Raw genomic sequence first — 20,086 nt, 5'->3', positions numbered from 1 at the left:
GGTTCTTGTAAAACCGTTCTGTAAAGAATGTGTACATTCATATTTTTCATTGATTTTAAAACAAACATGTAACAAAAGTAATTAAGTGTGGCCAGGAACCAAATTTATGTGTTGAACAATGCAAATGATAAATCCATACACTTTTGAAAGGAAGTTTATTGAAAATTATTTACATTATTATTTCCAAACAGTTGCAAATATTTTCTTAGTTAAATTGTGATGTGCATATTTTTTGTTTACTGTCGTCTGTTGCTGTTGTGTATGTCAGTGTTTATCTATGAACCATTTTTACTTTTTTTAATCACTATGTATGTGGCTTTGTTATCCCCCTGTTTTGGTATTAGTTCCTGGTTGGACGAGTCGGTAGAGTTCTCGGCTAGCACTCTGCTAGGCCCGAATTCGAGTCTCCGGCTGGCCAATGAAGAATTAGAGGAATTTATTTCTGGTGATAGGAATTCATTTCTCGGTATAATGTGGTTCGGATTCCACAATAAGCTGTAGGTCCCATTGCTAGGTAACCAGTTGGTTCTTAGACACGTAAAATAAGTCTAATCCTTCGGGCCAGCCCTAGGAGAGTGTTAATCAGCTCAGTGGTCTGGTTAACCCTTTAAAGTCCACCCTAGGTTTTATGGGAAATTTCAAAAAACCCTCTTAGCATGTGATAGTATATCAAAATACAAGATCAAATAATTCTTGTGCATTTTTTGAAATCTTGCAAAACTTGGCAAATAATTGCATTCAATGAAGTATTTTTGCACGGATGCCTCGGTCAAGCTCCGATGGACCACGCTCATCCTTGTGACGGGATACACTTCAACCATAACACTGTAAACTTTTTCCCAATAATACCACTCTTTATATACTCACTTTTTATCAATTTACATGATGAATTTATTGTGTTTGACATTAATATGACTTGCTACTGTGTTTATTATGAATTTTTTTCTGTTTTTTTCCTCTATTGATGTATAAAAGATACCCTGGGTAGTTGAATACTTTATTTTACAAAAATAAAAATATACAAGTAATACTGGCAGTGAAATGTGTTAGTAATTATAATTTACAGCTTAGACTTACATAGGTTAGTATAAAAATAGACAATAACAAACTTACAAGACTTCCACAACATACAAACTTACACAAAATATATACAATATTTACAAAAGTTATGCCTTGTGGAAGAGTGCAAAACAGTTCCTTGCATCAGTCAGACACAGTGCCACTTTACAGTCCTCACACACCCACCGGGACCTGTGGATGTGGCCCTTACAGGAACAAAACTTACAGGTCTGCCTAGCCTTGACATACAAAGGCATATGCAGTTTAGTGGCATCCTGACGTTCTGCAATGGCAGGCACAACAGCTCGCTGGCCCCTCTTCGTGAAGGGACATCTCGCTGAGTAAGGGAAACCCTGGTGACTCTGGTGGGGTTGACCTTGTAAGCCCTCAGTGCCAAGGCGATGGAGAGGCGGAAGTCCTTGAGGGGCATAGGGTTGGACTGCAATGCCAAACAGTCCCTCTTGTACAGAAGCCAGGCATTACATATTATGAGGTCCACAATGTATGCAAAGAGCCTCATATAGTACCTCTTTGCTTTGAAGGGGGTCTTGTAGAGGTGGGTCAGCATGTCACTTTTGTCGATGCCACCCATTCGGCTGTTGTACTTGGTGATGACATTTGGACAAGGTACACCAACTTTCTTCTTCTCCTCCCTGTTATACCGTTGAATATCAGCAACAGGCTCCACACCGACATCAGTAGACAGCACAGTCACAATGTTGTTGTCCTTCCACCTAGCCACAAGGATCCCTTCAGAAGAGACGAAATCAAGTGTGCCCCTGGCTACTGTCTTCTTAGACATATCCTTCACAGTCATCAGAGGTGGGAAGCCAACCCTATTTTCTCTTGCAGTGCCCACATACCGACACTGATACTGGGACCTCAGGTACTCAGCCAAGGATAAACTTGTGAAGTAATTGTCGGCATACACTGCAGTGGTCTTGGGGTTCTTGAGGGTCTTCACCAAGGCGACAACGAACTTGGAAGTGACTGGCATCTTCTCCTCCTCTTCAGACAGTGTGGTGTGGTGACTTGAAAATGTGGACTCTCCTTGGTACATGAGGATGTCATGTACAAATCCATCCACACTGGACCTGCAGAAGAGTTTGTAGCCCCACTTGTCTGGCTTCTTGGCTACATACTGGCGAAGGTTACCAGCTGTGGTCCCCTTGTATGCAACCATGACCTCATCAATAGACTGTACAGGAGTTTCAGCAACCTTCAGGAACTCCCTGGTGACCTTGCTGAAGATTGCACGAACCTTCAGGAACCTGTCCCTTGACCCTGCTACCAAGTCGTTGTCGCTGAAGTGGAGGTTAGACCGGATTGCCTTGAAGCGGTTCCTGGACATGCAGTCAGCAATCTGTGGAACCCTAGTGTGGACAGCCCAGTAGTCAACTATACTGGGCAATGGAACGAGCCCCATGAAAATGATGGCACCCATGAACACCTTGAGTTCAGCCTCCGTGATGTTGAAGTTCCCCCAACATCCTTCTGCCTGGAATACAGGTTTGTTTGATATACAATGTGTTCCTGCCAGTTCATTTGTGAAGAACTGGAGGAAGTACTCCACCCCTCAAATAACAAGGGCGTTCATGAACATAATCAGGCAGGGGCTGGTTACTGATGTCCTCTTTCTTCCACTGATGAGGCAGAGCTTTCTTGTTCCTGCTAGGGGCGGATGGTACATCAGCAGCACTATCTACCACATCTGGCATAGGGTGTGGCACTGCAACAGGGACAGGACGGCCACCTGAAATAAGAAAAGAGTCACATTAGTAATACAGACAATAAATCATGATTGTGTTGTGTGTGTGGACAATGAGTGTGTTATTGTGTGTGTATGTGTGTGTATGTGTGTGCATGTGTGTGTGTGTATGTGTGTGTGTAGGCACTGTGTATAGTGAATAGAATGATATGTAATCCATCAACAATGAAAAGTTTCAAAAACACATGAAGTTATGTGTATCTGTATGAGTGTGTGCATGTGTATGAGTGTGTTGGCTCTATGTATAATAACTAGAATGATATGTATAATAAATAGAATGATATGTAATCCATCAACAATGAAAAGTTTTGAAAACACATGAAGTTATGTGTATCTGTATGAGTGTGTGCATCTGTGTATGTGTGAGTGTGTGCATCTGTGTATGTATGAGTGTGAGCATGTGTATGAGTGTGTGCATGTGTATGAGTGTGTGCATGTGTATGAGTGTGTTGGCACTGTGTAAAATAAATAGAGTGTTGGCACTGTGTAAAATAAATAGAATGATATGTATAAATGATATGTAATCCATCAACAATGAAAAAATACATGATGTTGTTATGATACTAACAAAATGAAGTAGTAGGCTGAAGAAATTCCGTGTCAGCCAGCTCGTCCTCATCAGGTTGGTATGTTGGGTCCTCACAGTCACTGTCTACCTCCACATCAACATCACTATCTTGGCATCTTCTGGGGCTATCCATGCCGTGCGCACTTCCTCCCTGTGTTCCAAGGCAGCATTCCTTCGCCCATAAAACATATCTTTTCTAATCTGAGGAAAAAAAGTAAAAGCAATTAGCTTCTGAAAAAATTTTTGAGGCAGGTTTGGCGTGTGCACGCCATATACTTTTGGAGTTCATGGACGAGTATCCCCAGTGGGATATATACTTATTTGCTATGATTTCAAATACTAAATATTATCACATCACCTTGAAAACACTTCAGCATGAAGACACATCATTCAACAACAACCTATGAAAAAACTGTGTACTTACCATGATTACAACGGTGTGTGGGGGGGGATCCTTCGGAACAATTTTAGCGTGACTGCACCCTATCACGTCATTCAAGAGACTGGTGGCGATTCAAAAGCACACACGCCCCACCCCATGGACAGTGCTGTCTTCTGATTGGTTGATTTGAAGAGTTGGGAGGTGTGACAATAAGGTACCAGATAGTCAATTTCATACATGCATAAGCTTGTTGGCCACGAGTTCCCAAAAGTAGCCAATTTTAAGAGCCTGTATGGGACACTTGGTCGGTAAAGGGTTAAACTAAGGTATACTTAACTGTGTTTTGGTATTTTGTACAGTAATGTATTAATACTTACTTGCTTATAATTTGTCTGTATTTTTTTATGTTTTCACATTTTCCACAAATTGTCTTGTGTTGGATGACATTCCTATAGTGAATGGCATACCCATAAAAATTTTTATATTGTCTTTTTTGCATTTTATCTCTGGTGACATCCATTGTTTTTGCCACCATCTCTTGTGACATAGTACGAGCATCAGCACTGAGAACACACAGCTCATTAACTGTGACTGTTACCTCATGTCACTGTCAAAACAACAGTGAATTCCTTATTGTTTAATTCAATAAACTCTAAGATTACAGTATTCACATCTTTCTGACTTATCACCATATCAGTCTGAGTACAATATGAAACAGTTACAAATTTTAGTGGGAGACTTGTTCAAGGGACTGGGAAAAAGATTCAGGTCTCAGAGATTGAGACGATTTGGACATGTTATTAGTAGAGATGAGGCATAATTGGTCAGAATTATAGTAGCTATGAAAGTAGGAGGAAGACATGTAAGAAGGCCAAGGAAATCAGGGGAAAAGGGAACAGATGAAGGCCTGGGGCTGGTAGAAGTTCAAGTAGAAAGTGTATGTGACAGAAAACAAGAGAAAGAACTCATGTAAAGTCCCCGCTCAACGCATTCTCTGTAGAGAACATCCCGTTTTCTGCGGTGCCTTCACATCGACCTAAGGTCGGTCAGAATATATATTTATCATCATAATTGTAAATTGTATATATGTTGTCTTCCTAAACAATCATGCTTTATGTACAAGTAACGAGTTATTTATGTTGTGTCAGACATTATTGATCACTTTGTTTTCTGTATGAAATTGTTCTGTTTTTGTAAGAAATTAGTATGACCTCAGGTCACCTGTAAATCTTTGTACCAGCGGTCTCTGCGAACTATGCAGATGTCCGCATCCCACTTCATAAGCAGCTCGCTTTCATCAATAAACCAGCAGTAATTGTCTTCCAGCTCATTATTTCGCACCTGTCTCACAGTGGTGACCCCCGTATTGGTTCCCGGAAGCCATTAACGGACCCAAACGGCGACTAAGTCTTGGCCCAATGAAACTAATCCACACCCCTACCGGACTAACTACGGCGCCCTAACAAAGCGTTCGGGCGTTAACCGACCCTCATCAGCAGGTCGCCAGCGTCATTAGCAGACCCACATGGCACGCTCCCCCAGCGTGTATTGGCGCGAGTATTCCCTCACACTCCAAGTGAGAGCTTGAAGTGAGCATGGACGCAGACATTCCCAACCACGTACAAATTACCGCGAACCTCTCGGAGGCAGACACCTCCCTCTCGCAACCCCCTCCTGCGCGCACCTCCACACTGGTACTGCCACCCCACGTGATGACCCCCCTGATGGACCAACCAAAGACGGACCTTAACATAAGGCTGCTGCCATTCACCAGGGAGAACTCAGCATCTTGGTTCTACAGGGTTGAGGGGCAATTCAGCATAGCAGGCCTGACGGACGAGGTGTTGAAGGCGGACATCGCCATTAATGCCCTCCCGGAGGAGATATATAAGAAGATCGCCCCTTGGTTGATGACGACGTCAGGCCCCGCCACCTTCCAAGAACTGAAATCCACTCTTGTCGAGACCTGCTCCTTGCCGGTCTCAGAGAGAGCTTCCCGCGCCCTCGACCTCGCCCTCAACCCTCGGCAGGAGAGAAACCTCTTGGAAGTGTGGCACGCCCTCCAGGACCTCCTCCTCCTCCTCCCCGAGACTGACAGCAGTGGCAGGCGCAAGGAAATCAGTCTGTCGAGGGAGATCTTCCTGCGGCAGCTACTGCCAGAGGTCCATGGGCAAATCACAGATGTGTACACCATACCAGTTGAGGGCCTAATCAGGTTGGTGCAGCAGCTGACGGACTCCATGAAGGCGGCCAAGCGGGCGACCACGCCTGCACACTCCGCCAACTGCATCCTGCTGGAGGACCCCACCATGGAGGCCATCAACTCCATTGAATAGAAAAGGCTGTCCCACCAGCAGAAGAGGGAGGGGCCGGGGCTGTGCTACTTCCACCGGAGGTTTGGGAGAGCTGCCCAGAGGTGCGAAGCCCCCTGCCCTTTCTTCCCTTCAAAAAACGGAGGAGGCAGCGAGTTACAAACCACCATGACAGCAGCAACAAAAACACCCAGGGCCCCCCTACCATTAGGGTTCTATGTCCGCGACGTGATCTCCGGCTGGATGATGTTGGTTGACACGAGCCATGCGTTCGGTTTTTCTGCCTTCAGGAGAGGACCGCAGATGCCCGCCAGACCCGACTGCCTGCCTGACGGCCGCTAATGGGTCCCCCATCCTCTCCTATGGCACCAAGCTTCTGTCGATCTCCATCCTTGGCCAGAGGTACAGCTGGGAGTTCATCATCACGGACGTCAGGACTCCACTCCTGGGGGCGGATTTCCTCGCCCACTTCAGTCCAGCAGTCGACGTCAGCCGCAAACGCCTGCTGGACACCGAGGGACCCTGCCATCTGTTCCATCACGCCCCACCAGTATGGTTCCCTCGTGAAGGAGTTCCCAGAGGTCTTCAAACCCGAGCTCCGCCAGATGCCCGGGACTCCTGCCAAACACAGGATATACTACTATATCAAGACGAAGGGCACCCCGACGCATGTGAAGTTCCAACGGCTTCCCCTGCAGCGCCTTCAGGAGGCCAAAAAGGCCTTCACAGAGAAAAGGGTGGGTATATGCAAAAAAGGCTCCCAGCCCATGGGCCTCCCCTTTTCACATGGTGCAGAAAGCAGATGGCACCTGGAGGCCCTGCGGCGACTACAGGCAGCTGAACGCGGCAACAGAGCCGGACCACTACCCCCTGCCGAACATACAGGACCTGGTGGCCTTTTTCCACGGGGCCATGATATTTACCAAAATGGACCTACTAAAGTCTTATTTTTAGGTACCGGTAGCTCCAGAGGACATCCGCCATCGTCACGCCCTTTGGGTCCTACGTCTTTGCCTTCTCCACCCTCAGCCTGAAGAATGCGGGCGCGACCTTCCAGAGATTGATGGACAGCATCCTGGGGGACCTGGACTTCTGCGTCTGCTATGTCAATGATATCCTAATCTTTTCCAGATCCTGGGAGGAACACCTGCGACATATCCGGAAGGTCCTGCAGCGCCTGCAGGAAAGTGGCCTCGTCGTCAGGTTTGACAAATGCACCTTCGGCGTCGAGAAGGTGGAGTTCCTTGGCCACGAGATATCCCCAGAAGGCATCCCCCCAATGTTGTCGAAGGTTGAAGCCGTCGAGAAGTTCCCCACCCCTACCTCCATCAGGGCCGTACAAGAATTCCTCGGGATGGTCAACTACTACAGAAGATTCATCCTGGGGATTGCTCACACCATGGCCCCCTGACAGAGTTCCTGAAGGGATGTCTAAAGACCTTAGTGTGGTGTCCCGACCAGCAGAAGGCTTTCCTCCTGACGAAGGCCATCCTCACCAAAGCAACATCTTTGGCCCACCAGGACCCCATCCAGCTGATAACGGACACCAGCAACGTCGCCTGCTGAGCAGTCCTAGAGCAGATCATCAGAGGGACCGCTCAGCCCATCGCCTTCTTCAGTAGGAGGCTAAACCCCACTGAGTTCCACTACAGCACCTTCGACCAGGAACTCTTTGCAGCATACCAGGTGGTACGGCACTTCAAGTTCCTCCTGGAGGGGATGCCCTTCACAATTTGGACTGACCACCAGCCGCTGGTCCACGCCTTCACAAAGCTAGGGGACGCATGGTCCTCTAGGCAGCAGTGGCACCTCGCAGCCATTTCGGGGTTCACCTGCACCATCAAATACCTCCCTGGCAGGAAGAACCTGGTAGCCGACGCCCTCTTGAGAATTGAGATCGATTCCGTACAGCTCGGGATCGAATACGAGGACCTTGCCCGTGAACAAGCTGCTGACCCTGAGACCCCAGCCTACCATACAGCTGTCATGTCAACCAGTCACTGAGCGATGTCAGTACTGGACGCCCCGCCCCCTAGTACCCACCTCCAGACGTCGGCTGGTCTTCAACATCATCCACAGCCTATCCCACCCCTCCGAAAGGACAACAGCCAGACTACTGACAGAGAAGTTCGTTTGGCACGGCATACAGAAAGATGTGACGGCCTGGGCAAGGCAGTGTATGCAGTGTCAGGCAAGCAAACTGGGACGGCACACTGAATCGGGATTGGGCGAATTCCCCCAGCCAAAGAGACACTTTGGGCACTTCCACGTTGACGTAGTAGGTCCTCTTCCCCCATCAGGAGGAGCCAGATACCTTCTGACAGTCGTCGACCGTTCCACCAGGTGGCCCGAAGCTACGCCCATGGAAGAAGCCACCTCCAGTGCATGCGTGGAAGCCCTCCTCTCCAGCTGGATCAGTCGGTTTGGTGTCCCAGACAACATAACAACAGACAGGGGACCCACTTTCCTGTCCGAGCTGTAGACCGCCCTGGCACGCCTAATGGGGACCACTCACCACAGCACCACCGCCTACAACCCCGCAGCCAGCGGAATGGTGGAAAGATTCCACAGGTCTCTGAAGGCGTCCCTCATGGCTCATTGCTCCTTCAAAAATTGAAAGTACCAGCTGCCCTGGGTCCTCCTCGGGTTGAGGACTGCCCCCAGAGCCAACGGTGATGCCTCCTCAGTGGAAAAGGTCTACGGGGAGGCACTGGTAGTCCCGGGGGAACTCGTCGCAGAAGACAGGGACGACATAGGGACGCAGAGGCTCCGTGACAGGGTTGGAAAGTTCGCCCCCTGCCAAAAAACATTCACCGACAGGACGTTCCCCTTCATGGCCCCCGGTCTGTCCTCCGCCACCCATGTCTTCGTCAGGGATGACGCCGTACGCCCACCCTTGGCTGGACCCTACAGAGGACCTTTCCTTGTACTGGAAAGGAACAAGAAGGCATTCCAAATATCCATCCATGGGCAGGAAGACTGGGTGTCAATAGATTGTCTCAAACCCGCATTCCTGGAGGAGGGTAACGCAGGCAGACCCCAAGATCTCCTGCAGGGTGCAGCAGCCCCTCACACAACCTCGGTCACAGGAAGGAGGCGCAGGCATCCCCAGAAAACCCAGAAACCGGACAGAAAGGCACCCCAACAAACCACTGCAGACCACCCTCTCCAGTTGACATCGAGAAAGCGAGGCCCCCTTCGTCGCCCCAGCGGATACCTGGTTTAATCAGACGTTGCTTTCGTCTTGTGGGGGAGGGGGGGAGTATTGTAAAGTCCCCACTCAATGCGTTCTCTGTAGAGAACATCCCGTTTTCTGCGGTGCCTTCGCATCAGCCTAAGGTCGATCGGAATATATATTTATCATCATAATTGTAAATTGTATATATGTTGTCTTCCTAAACAATCATGCTTTATGTACAAGTAACGAGTTATTTATGTTATGTGTCAGACGTTATTGATCACTATGTTTTCTGTATGAACTTGTCCCATTCTGTAAGAAATTAGTTTGACCTCAGGTTACAATATTTCTTACCTCATCTTACATTTTTCATTTTCACAAAAGTAGTTACAGTAACAAAAAGATACTTGGGACAGCATGTACAATGGAAAGTAATGCATAATTTTTGCCACAGGTAGAAAAAAAATGTGCTTGTCTGACAGGTTCTATTTGAACACATGGTCCATTGTCTGGAGGAAAAATATGCTGTGATGAAAGTATAAAACATCGATTGGTTGACAGACCATATAGAACAATTCAGAATTACTATGTTATTTTGAATTATGATTTTAAATTTTCATTCCTCTGCCAAGTTTTATGTATAGAAATGGACTGGAGTTAGCCTGAGATGTTTGTTTTAAAAAATACACTCATGTCTACTTCAGTTCACAAGCTTTTAACCCTAAATTTTTATTTATTCTAAATTGTTTGATAGTTTTTTATGCAATCGGCAGTCCAAATAAACAGAAGAATAACGCTTGGCTGACCTACAAGGACTGTCTCTATAATCACCTGTTTCGCACTAGGTGGCATTTGTATGTTTGCATTCTAGTCAGGATTCTTATGCCATCCTTGTGCTTACGGTGTGAATTGACAATAATAACTGACTATTTCTGGCTGACTTTCTCCTGTACAGTATTGCGCTGCTTGTTGTCTCTTTTGTGCATTACGTTATCTACAGCAAGCAGAGATATAAGCATTAGGGTTTATAGGAGCAAGTCTTTTAAACCAGATGTTTTGGTTGTGCATGTTGGTCACACTGTGTTAGCCTGCCAGTAGGGATAACGAGCGTGCTTTTTCTTCTCATTGTGAAGAAAGTAAGGAGTGGTGTGATGAGAGGATGAATAACTTTGTGAATTACTGAAAGATATGAGAGGCTAGATTGCATAGACAAATCACTGAGGCCAGCCATAAGCCTACTCAATCTTTTCCTTCTTCTCCCAGTGTTATTTCTCTTACTCCTCCAGTGCCTGATAGGTTAATTCCTCTCTCACTCCTGCTCCACCTTCTTATGCTCCCCATGTGGTTCAGGGGAAAGATGATAAGTAAGTTGCGGAATGTCTTCTTTTATCAGTTAGACATTTGAGATTGAGAAGTATTCTTCTTTTATCAGTTAGACATTTGAGATTGAGAAGTATTCTTCTTTTATCAGTTAGACATTTGACTGTATATACTCGTATCACACTTACCCCCTTTGTTATCGACCTTTTTCAGTTTTCCTTGCAAAAGAGGTGTTGGTGCCAATGTCTGTTTGCAGCATGCCCTCTGGACTGTCCTGCACCAGGTGGTCTTCTCTGCTGACAGGGAACCAAAGCTGTCTCTGGGACAAGGTGTGTGCCCTGCACCACCTCTCAACACATTCTCCAAAGGATTGCTTCAGGCAGAGAGTTTAGCTTATGCACTTAATGGGCTCACATGTTATCCTTTTCTGGAGAGAGTTGTCTAGGGATTATGAACATAGTATTGCAGTTACCTCAGTAGTTTCTGAGCCTCGTGTTAGTGCCTCTGTTGTTCAGTCATTTACTCACCCTGTATCATTATCATTCCTTCTGTTTCTGATGTTAACCCTCCCCCTCTTACTTAATTCCCTCCTCTATCACCTCGTATTCATCACCTTTTTACAATTTAGCAGCTCTTCCTCTTCAGTCACTTATAGTATCATGCAGACAGCTCCAGCTGTTGACCTTCTCTGTAGTGACATTATGCAATCTCCCATCAAGCTGTCTTTTACTTATCAACAACATCGCTTGATGTCATTGCTGACTTTCCTAGCTACGTCTCCCTCTCAGACATTTATTGCCTCACCATCTTCCTCCATGGATTTACGGTTTTCTACCGTCTTGGTTCTTCCTATAGACTTGACAGTTTTCATCCCAGACTTGGCTGATTCTCCTTTAGTTTTTAAGTGATTCATAGTTTGCGTTGTTCTGCTTTCTCTCCCTTTTGCCAAAGATGACTCCATGGATCAGCGGTCTTTTTTATGGCTCTGTCTTGGCTCCTGTTAAAACAAGTAAGAAGTCAAAACTAATTCTGGTAAGGCATTTTTGAGGTGATCTCAGAAGTGTATACAGGTTCACAATTCCTTATCCTTGGGGCAAGTTGTGTTTCAGTTTTTGGATTTTTCCAGATTTCGGAACTGAAGGTTACTCCTAAACACAAGCACATTTCATTTCCAACAATAACATTCTGTAAAACTAAAAAATAATTTAAAAAAGAACCTTAAAATTTTATCTCAAAGCATGATTTCATCACATACAATACTGCATTGTAAAGTGACAGATGCACTTTCGGTAGACTACATTAGTACGTACAGTATATGCTTAATGTGTAGGTTCCTTTTTTGGAAGATTATACTAGGCTAGGCTTCCTATACCTGTCTCAGTTTCAGTAGATTTTACAAATAAGGCCTGTGTAAGTTAACTTTTAACTAATTAACAGGCCTAAGAGCAAAAGTTCAGTAGGTTAAATGCAAATCATCATACATTTAACCAGGCTTACCAAACTTGTGGCTTGTGTAAACTGATGTCCCATTTTCCCTGTACACTGCTGCAGAGGATTGACGAAAGTATCCAGACATCTCTGTTGCTGTGCGGCGCGAAAAACCTCTGCTCATACGAGATGCTTGATAGTCTCCAGCCGTGAAGTGAAAGCAACTCCACCGAATGGTGGTACGATTCTACGTGCAGTTGACACAGAAGGTTTTGCCAGGGGAGGTTGGGGGGGAGAATCTCTCATGGTGCCTTGGAGAGTAGAGCTAGCAGGTCCAGGTACCATACGGCATATGGCCACTTGGGAGCCACCAGGGTCATTCTGAGATTTGGGGTAATCATTGCCATGTTGATCACTCTGTGAATGAGACAAAACGGAGGGAAGGTGTATGCTTCCAGGTTGTCCCATGGGTGTTGGAAGGCATCCTATGCAGTGGCCATCGGTCTGGCACAACGGAACAAAACGCTTGAAGTTTTCTGTTGTGCTGAGTGGCAAACAGGTCGATGGATGGAAGACCCCAGAGGTTGAATAGCCTTTCTGTGATGTCTGTGTGAAGGAACTACTCTTTCCCTATCACCTGACTCTGGCAACTGAGCTTGTCTGCCACTACACTCCTCTTCCCTAGAATGTACATGGCTGACAGCTGTACACAGTGTGCTACTGCCTACTAGTGCAACTGCACTGTCAACAGGTGTAGCGGAAGAGACACTAGGCTCCCTTGCTTGTTGACATATGCAGCTACTGTGGTATTGTTGCTCATCAACACCACAGTGTGTCCCATCACCCGATCCTGAAACTCTTGGAGAGCCAGGAAGGCTGCCTTGAGCTCCAGGATATTAGTGTGAAGGTGCATGTTGTTTGGGCTCCGCACACTTGAAATCACAGGTGTGCGCCCCATCTCTCAGTCTGTCGAAGCATCTGAGAACAGAAGCATCTCGGGAGGGAGAGTGTGCAGAGACACTCCTATTACGAGGTTCCTGTCATCTAGCCACCAGGTTAAGTCCTGTCTCACTTCCTTCATTCTCCATTGAAGGGAATGAAGGTGAAGCTGCCCATGAGGGACCAACTTTTCCAATGACGAGAGGTGGCCGAGAAAGACTTGCCATTGCCAAGCTGGTTGCTCCTGTTGAGACAGGAACAACTGTGCTGTCTTCCTGAACTTGCTGATACGCAAGTCTGAGGGGAAGACTCTTGCTGCTGCCATATCTATCAGCTTGCCCAGGTACTTTATCCTTTGCTTGGGTGTAAGATCAGACTTCTCAATACAGTATTTACCACAAATGCATTTATTGTTTGTATGTGCTACACTATAAGAACGTGAGTCTATGTGGTATTTTATCCTAATCCTTCGGACCAGCCCTATAAGAGCTGAAAGTCAGCTCAGTGGTCTGCTTAAACTACTTTAATACTACTACTACCACAACCCCCAGGTTCCAGCAAAATGGGAGAAGGCGATCTCTGTCCTGGAGCAGCTGCGATCGAGAGCTTGCCAGGATTAGCCAATCATCGAGATACCTCAATAGAGGTGCTGCTGCTGCCTGGAGGACCATGCGTCCCCCCAGCTTCGTGAAGGCGTGGACCAGTGGCTGGTGGTCATTCCAAGCCGTGAAGGGCATACCCTCCAGGAGGAACTTGAAGTGGTGTACCGCCTGGTACACTGCGAAGAGTTCCCTGCTGAATGTGCTGTAGCGGGACTTGGTTGGGCTGAGTTTCCTGCTGAAGAAGGCGATGGGCTGAGGGGTTCCGTTGATGACTTGTTCCAGGACGGCTCTGCAGGCGATGTTGGTGGCATCTGTCATCAGCTGGAGGGGAGCGTTGGGGTCCTGGTGGGCCAAAGCTGTTGCCTTAGCGAGGGCGGCCTTCGTCAGGGAGAAGGCCTTCTGCTGGTTGGGGCCCCACTCTAAGGTCTTTGGATGACCCTTGAGGACCTCCATCAGGGGGCCCATGGTGTGCGCAATCCCCAGGATGAATCTCCTGTAGTAGTTGACCATTCTGAGGAATTCTTGTACGCCCCTGATGGAGGTAGGGGTGGGGAACCTCACAACGGCTTGGACTTCGACAACATTGGGCGGATGCTTTCTGGGGATATCTCGTGGTCTAGGAATTCCACCTTCTTGACACTGAAGGTGCACTTGTCGAACCTGACGACGAGGCCGCTCTCCTGCAGGACCTTCCGGATGTGCCATAGGTGTTCCTTCTGGGATCTGGAAAAAAATTAGGATTTCATCGACGTAGCAGACACAGAAGTCCAGGTCCCCCAGGATGCTGTCCATCAACCTATGGAAGGTCGCGCCCACGTTCCTCAGGCTGAAGGTGAAGGCGAAGACGAGGGACCCGAAAGGCGTGACGATGGTGGTTTTGGGGATGTCTTCTGGCGCTACTGGTACCTGAAAATATGATTTTAAGAGATGCAATTTTGAGAATATTTTGGCCCCGTGGAAGGAGACCATTAGGTCCTGCATGTTTGGTAGAGGGTAGTGGTCAGGTTCTGTAGCGAGGTTGAGCCGCCTGTAGTCGCCACAGGGCCTCCAGGTGCCGTCCGCTTTCTGCACCATGTGAAGGGGGGGAGGCCCACGGGCTGGGAGCCTTCTTGCATATGCCCATCCATTCCATCTTGGCAAGGCCTTCTTGGCCTCCTGAAGGCGCTGTGGGGGAAGCCTATGGATCTTTGTGTACGTCAGGGGCCCTTTGTTTTGATGTGATGATATATGTGACGAAGCTCGGGTTTGTAAACTTCCGGGAATTCCTTCAGGAGGGAACCGTACCGGTGGGGCGCGACGGAACAGACTGTGGGCTCCCTGGGGCCCGGTGACAAGGGCAGGGACTGGCAGGACTTGGTGTCCAGCAGGTGCTTGTGGCCGACGTTGACTGCCAGTCCGAAGTGGGCGAGGAAGTCTGCACCCGGGAGCAGTGTCCTAACATCTGCGACGATGAAATTCCACCTGTACCTCTGGCCAAGGATGGAGAACGACAGGAGCTTGGTGCCGTAGGAGAGGATGGGGGACCCGTTGGCGGCCATCAGGGAGGCAGCCGGGTCTGGCGGATGTCTGCAGTCCTCTCTGGAAGGCGGGAACACTGACCACATGGTGCCGGAGATGGTGTCGCGGACATAGAAGCCTACTGGTGCGGGGCCCCTGGGCGTTTCAGATGCTCCTGCCATGGCGGCCTGTGAGGGTGGCTGCCGCCTCCCCCGTTTTTTGGAGGGAAGAAATGGCAGGGGGCTTCACAATTCCGGGCAACTTTCCTGAACCTCTGGGCCTCTCCCTCTTCTGCTGGTGGGGTGGCTTCCTCTAGGTGACGACGTTGATGCCCTCTGTGGTGGGGTCCTCCGGCTGGAGGCAGTTGATGGGGTGTGCGGGCGTGGACGCCTGCTTCGTCCCCTTCATGGAGTCTGTCAGCTGCTGCACCACCCTGATCAGGTCCTCGACCGGCAGGGTATATGCTTCTGTGATCTGCCCACGGACCTCTGTAGGGAGCAGGTCTCGACGAGAGTGGCTATTAACTCCTGGAAGGTGGCGGAACTCAACGTTCTCATTAACCATGGGGCAATCTTGTATATCTCCTCCAGGAGGGTGTTGATAGCGATGTCCTCCTTCAACACCTTGTCGGTCAGGCCTGCCACCCTGAATTGCCTCTTGACCCTGTAGAGCCAGGACACTGCATTCTGATGGGTGAATAGCAGCAGCCTTATGCTGAGGGCCGCCCTTGGTTGGTCCGTCAGGGGGGTTATCGCGTGGGGTGCAGGCGTCGGCGTGGAGGAGTGCGCAGGAGGGGGTTGCGTGAGGGAGAAGTCTGCCTCCAAGATGTTCGCGGTAATTTGTATGTGGTTGGGGATGTCTGTGTCCATGCTCATTCCACGCTCTCACTTGGAGTGTGAGGGACCACTCGCGTCAATACACGCTTGGGAGCGCCGTGTGGGTCCATTAATGACGTCGGTGACTTGCCGACGAGGGTCGGTAACGCCCGAACACTTTGTTAGAGTGCTGTAGTTAGTCCGTTAACGGTGTGGGTTGGTTCATCGGGCCAAGACTAAGTCGCCGTTTGGGTCTGTTAATGGCTTCCGTGAACCACTCCGGGGGTCACCACTGTGAGACAGGTGCAAAATAATGAACAGGAAGACAAGTACTGCTAGTTTATTGATGAAGCGACCCGCTTATAAAGCAGCGTGTGGACGCCTGCGTATAATGCAGAGACCGCGGGTACAAAAATTTACAGGTGAACTGAGGTCAAACTTTCTCTACAAAAAACAGGACAGGTACATGCAGAAAACATAATGATTGACAATGTCTGGTTAGACATAAAAATACTCTGTTACATATACATAGTGCATGGTCAAATGAACAGATAATAAATGTACAATTCATAATAATGATAATAATATTGTGTTTGTCCGACCCTAGGTCGAACGTGAAGGCACCGCAGAAAACGGGATGTTTGTTACAGAGAATGCGTTGAGCGGGCACTTTACATATCTATTATTTTCGTTAGTAGATGACGATGGCCTTTTGGGGGCGTTTGTTTTGTGTGAAAAACAATCAAGATTCTGTTCGCTGTTTTCACTTGATTTCATCATAATACAAGCTTTACGTATTTATCGTTTATCGGCGTAAAATAACAGTAATGTGTTCTTTCATGCCCAGTAGTTTTGATTAAAATACTTTCTCTCCCATTTTAATTACGATCGAGTTTCATCCATGTTGCCAATGCACGATAATTTACAGTATAGTCATTAGCAGCTTGAACATTTTCTCAGCTTCAGCTACAACTTGCAGCTTAAATTTAGCAGCATATTTCCTTGCCGATCTTTTATCCATACCGAATAAGGGCACAATGTAAAAATATATCAGTCCTATTCTACTTAACATCATCTGTGCCATAATGTATGGTAATTGTTTATTACCGTACGATGGTTGAAATACCAGGTAAACGGCTATTGTTATCCGATTTGGTTGTAAGCAAAACAACAGTTTCTTGGTCGGTTGTTTATGGCTGTATGCATTTAAGCAAGAGTATAACTTTGCTAACAATACTTTTATCATTCTCTTTTACTTTTTTAACTAGAAGATGGGGTAAAGAGATGGAAGAAAAGTTGTCTATTGTAATTTGGTCTCTTTCACTGCCTGATTACGCTGCTGCCTGCACCCGCACAAAATTTAAAAATATTTTATAAACTTGTCGTATCGGTATTAATTGCTTACCCCATTGCAAAATCGAATTATCGTAAGGTGAATTATCACAACTGAAGCATTACCTGAGTATTTTAATAGTTTTATCACAAAAAGTGCATTTAGTCATGAAAATGAGATGAAAATACAGTATTTAGTGAATATTTCTCAGTGAAAAATAATGCAAATGGGCCATTTTTCTGCAAATAATGGGTTGCGAAAATGGGTAGATATGTCCCAAAGAGAAAGCCATGAATATGTGAGTCACCATGACAACACTGCCAGAGGAGGCCTTCAACAGAATCACCCCATGGTTGGACTTGCAGCCTGGCAAATTCAAGTACGAAGACCTACAAAAGAAACTCATTGACACGTGCTCCATGCCTGTCCCAGAAAGAGCCCAACATGTCCTTGACCTGATGAACCAGCCCCTGGGGGACGCATCACCCAGGGACGCCTGAGACAAACTACGAGGTCTCCTGATGCTGCCAGGCTTTGATTCAGATGGACAGAGGAGGGAGATGAGCTTGTCGTGGGAAATATTCCTGCAACACCTTCCGCAGGAGGTGAGGGCACAAATCATGGAAGCAGATGTGCTCTTAATGGACGAATTGGTGAGTCTCACACATGAACTCCACGAGGCCACCAAGACCTCCACGCATGCTGCAACACCTGCAGCCTGGTAGCAGAAGAAGCCAAAGAGGGGGACATGAACACAGTATACAGGAAGAAGGCTCCGCCGCAGCAGCAGAAGACGAGGACAAATCCAGCCTGGTGTTACTTCCATCGAAGGTTCGGAAAGGACGCCAAGAATTGCAGAGCCCCCTGTTCTCTCACAAAAAACTGGGAAGGCGGCCACCCATAGCAGTAGTGGCCACAAACCTTAGAGAATCCCAGCCAGTAGGAGTCTTCATCCACGATGCCATATCGGGATGGCGGATGCTGACAGACATGGGGGCTATGCAGTCGGTATTTCCGCTGTCGGGGGAGGACTGCGACCGCACATCCGGCGCCGCAGCCGCACTATTGGCCGCAAATGGAAGCCCCATTTGCCGCTACGGAACTCTGACCCACAGAATAGCCATCTTGGGCCATAAATATGAATGGCCCTTCATCATTGCGGATGCCAAGTTTCCCTTACTAGGCGCTGATTTCCTTGCACAACACAGACTGCTGGTAGACATCGGCCGAAAATGCCTGCTGGATACCGGAACCTGCCGCTCCCAACCGCTCTCCACTGGACCAGGAATGTCTGCCATATGCTCCATCTCTTCGAACAAATACAGCACCCTCCTGCCCGAATTCCCAGATGTCTTCAAGCTAGAACTGCGTCAGGTGCCAGGTACCCAGGCCAAGCACGGCATCCATCACCACAGGCCCGCCGACACATGGCAAGTTCCGCCGCCTGCCACCCAAGAAACTCCAGGATGCTAAACGAGCATTCGCCGAGATGGAAAGGATGGGTATCTGCAAAAAGGCATCGAGTCCATGGGTGTCCCCCTCCACATGGTGAAGAAACCAGATGGTTCCTGGAGGCCCTGTGGGGACTATCGTCAGCTGAACTTCGTGACAACACTGGACCACTATCCCCTGCCAAACATGCAGGACCTAACAGGAGCCCTGCACAGGGCCAAGATATTCACAAAAATGGATTTGCTCAAGTCCTATTTTCAGGTGCCAGTACATTCTGACAACGTTTCAAAGACAGCCATCATCACGCCGTTCGGGACAAATACCTTCTCCTACTCCACCTTCGGTCTCAGGAATGCCATGGCCACATTCTAACGCCTGATGGACAGCATCTTGGGGGACCTACCTATCTGTGTCTGCTACGTGGACGACAACCTGATCTTCTCCAGGTCCCTGGAGGAGCACCAGAGTCACGTCCGGGCTGTGCTGAAATGCCTTCAGGAGAACAGATTGGTCGCCAGATTCAACAAATGTACCTTCGGAGTGGAGAAGGTAGACTTCCTGGGACATGAGGTCTCTCCGACAGGTGTCCGCCCCATGGCCTCCAAGGTGGATGCAGTGAAGGAGTTTCCAACACCAAAAACGATCAAGTCCCTGCAGGAGTTCCTCGCCATGGTCAACTACTACTGACAATTCATGCCAGTGCCGAAGGGGAAGCCAAAAGCACTGACTTGGGAAGTCCCGCAGCAAAAGGCGTTCAAACAGACGAAGGCAGCCCTCGCCAAAGCCACCACCTTAACATATCAAGACTCCACCTCCCCCTGAGACTTACCACCGATGCCAGCAACATCACTTGCGGAGCCGTGCTGAGGCAGATAGTAGATGATTCCCCCGCCTGCTTGCGTTTTTGGCCGCAAGTTTAAGGAAGCCAAAAGCACTGACTTGGGAATCTATCCTTCGCAGCACCAAAGGGTTGCGATTCAAACAGAAAACCGCGGCAATAGCCTGAAGGCAGCAGTTTTTTATCCTGAAACAGTGATTGCAAAGCCACCACCTTAACATATCAAGACTCCACCTCCCCTGAGCTTTTGGGTTGACTTGAGATGAAGTACTGGCCACATATGATTTATGTCCAGCAACATCACATTGCGGAGCCGTGCTTTTGTTTGATGGCAGATAGTAGATGATTCCCCTCTCCCAATTAGGATTATAATGTTTCTTGCTAAAATTGCACTTTTTTTTTGGTCAACCTTCTCACTTGGGAAAAAGGAATCTGACCAGTAACTCATATTTGGAGACCTGCTGTTTAGTGCGACATTCAACAACTGGGAACATTATTATGCTGGCAGTATTTATTAAAATCCAAATAGAGGTAGATTCAGTATACGTCGGAAATATTTCAAGGCCTATACCTCTTCGATGGCAGCCCATTCACC

General features: G+C 47.9%; 1 protein-coding gene and 1 pseudogene across 3 annotated transcripts in view; one reads left to right on the top strand and one right to left on the bottom strand.

Annotated features, from left to right (window-relative positions):
• The window catches only part of INPP5E (Inositol-3-phosphate synthase), an 830,915-nt gene that overhangs the window by 310,646 nt on the left and 500,183 nt on the right, over positions 1-20,086 (top strand). The gene's annotated exons all lie outside the window — the stretch shown is intronic.
• Positions 1,102-2,964, bottom strand: LOC136826847 (piggyBac transposable element-derived protein 3-like; annotated as a pseudogene).

Source organism: Macrobrachium rosenbergii, chromosome 41 (genome assembly GCF_040412425.1).
Source record: "Macrobrachium rosenbergii isolate ZJJX-2024 chromosome 41, ASM4041242v1, whole genome shotgun sequence".
In the NCBI taxonomy this organism is placed as follows: domain Eukaryota; kingdom Metazoa; phylum Arthropoda; class Malacostraca; order Decapoda; family Palaemonidae; genus Macrobrachium; species Macrobrachium rosenbergii.
Note: the sequence above shows the minus strand (reverse complement) of the source record. Positions and strands in the feature narration are given on the sequence as shown.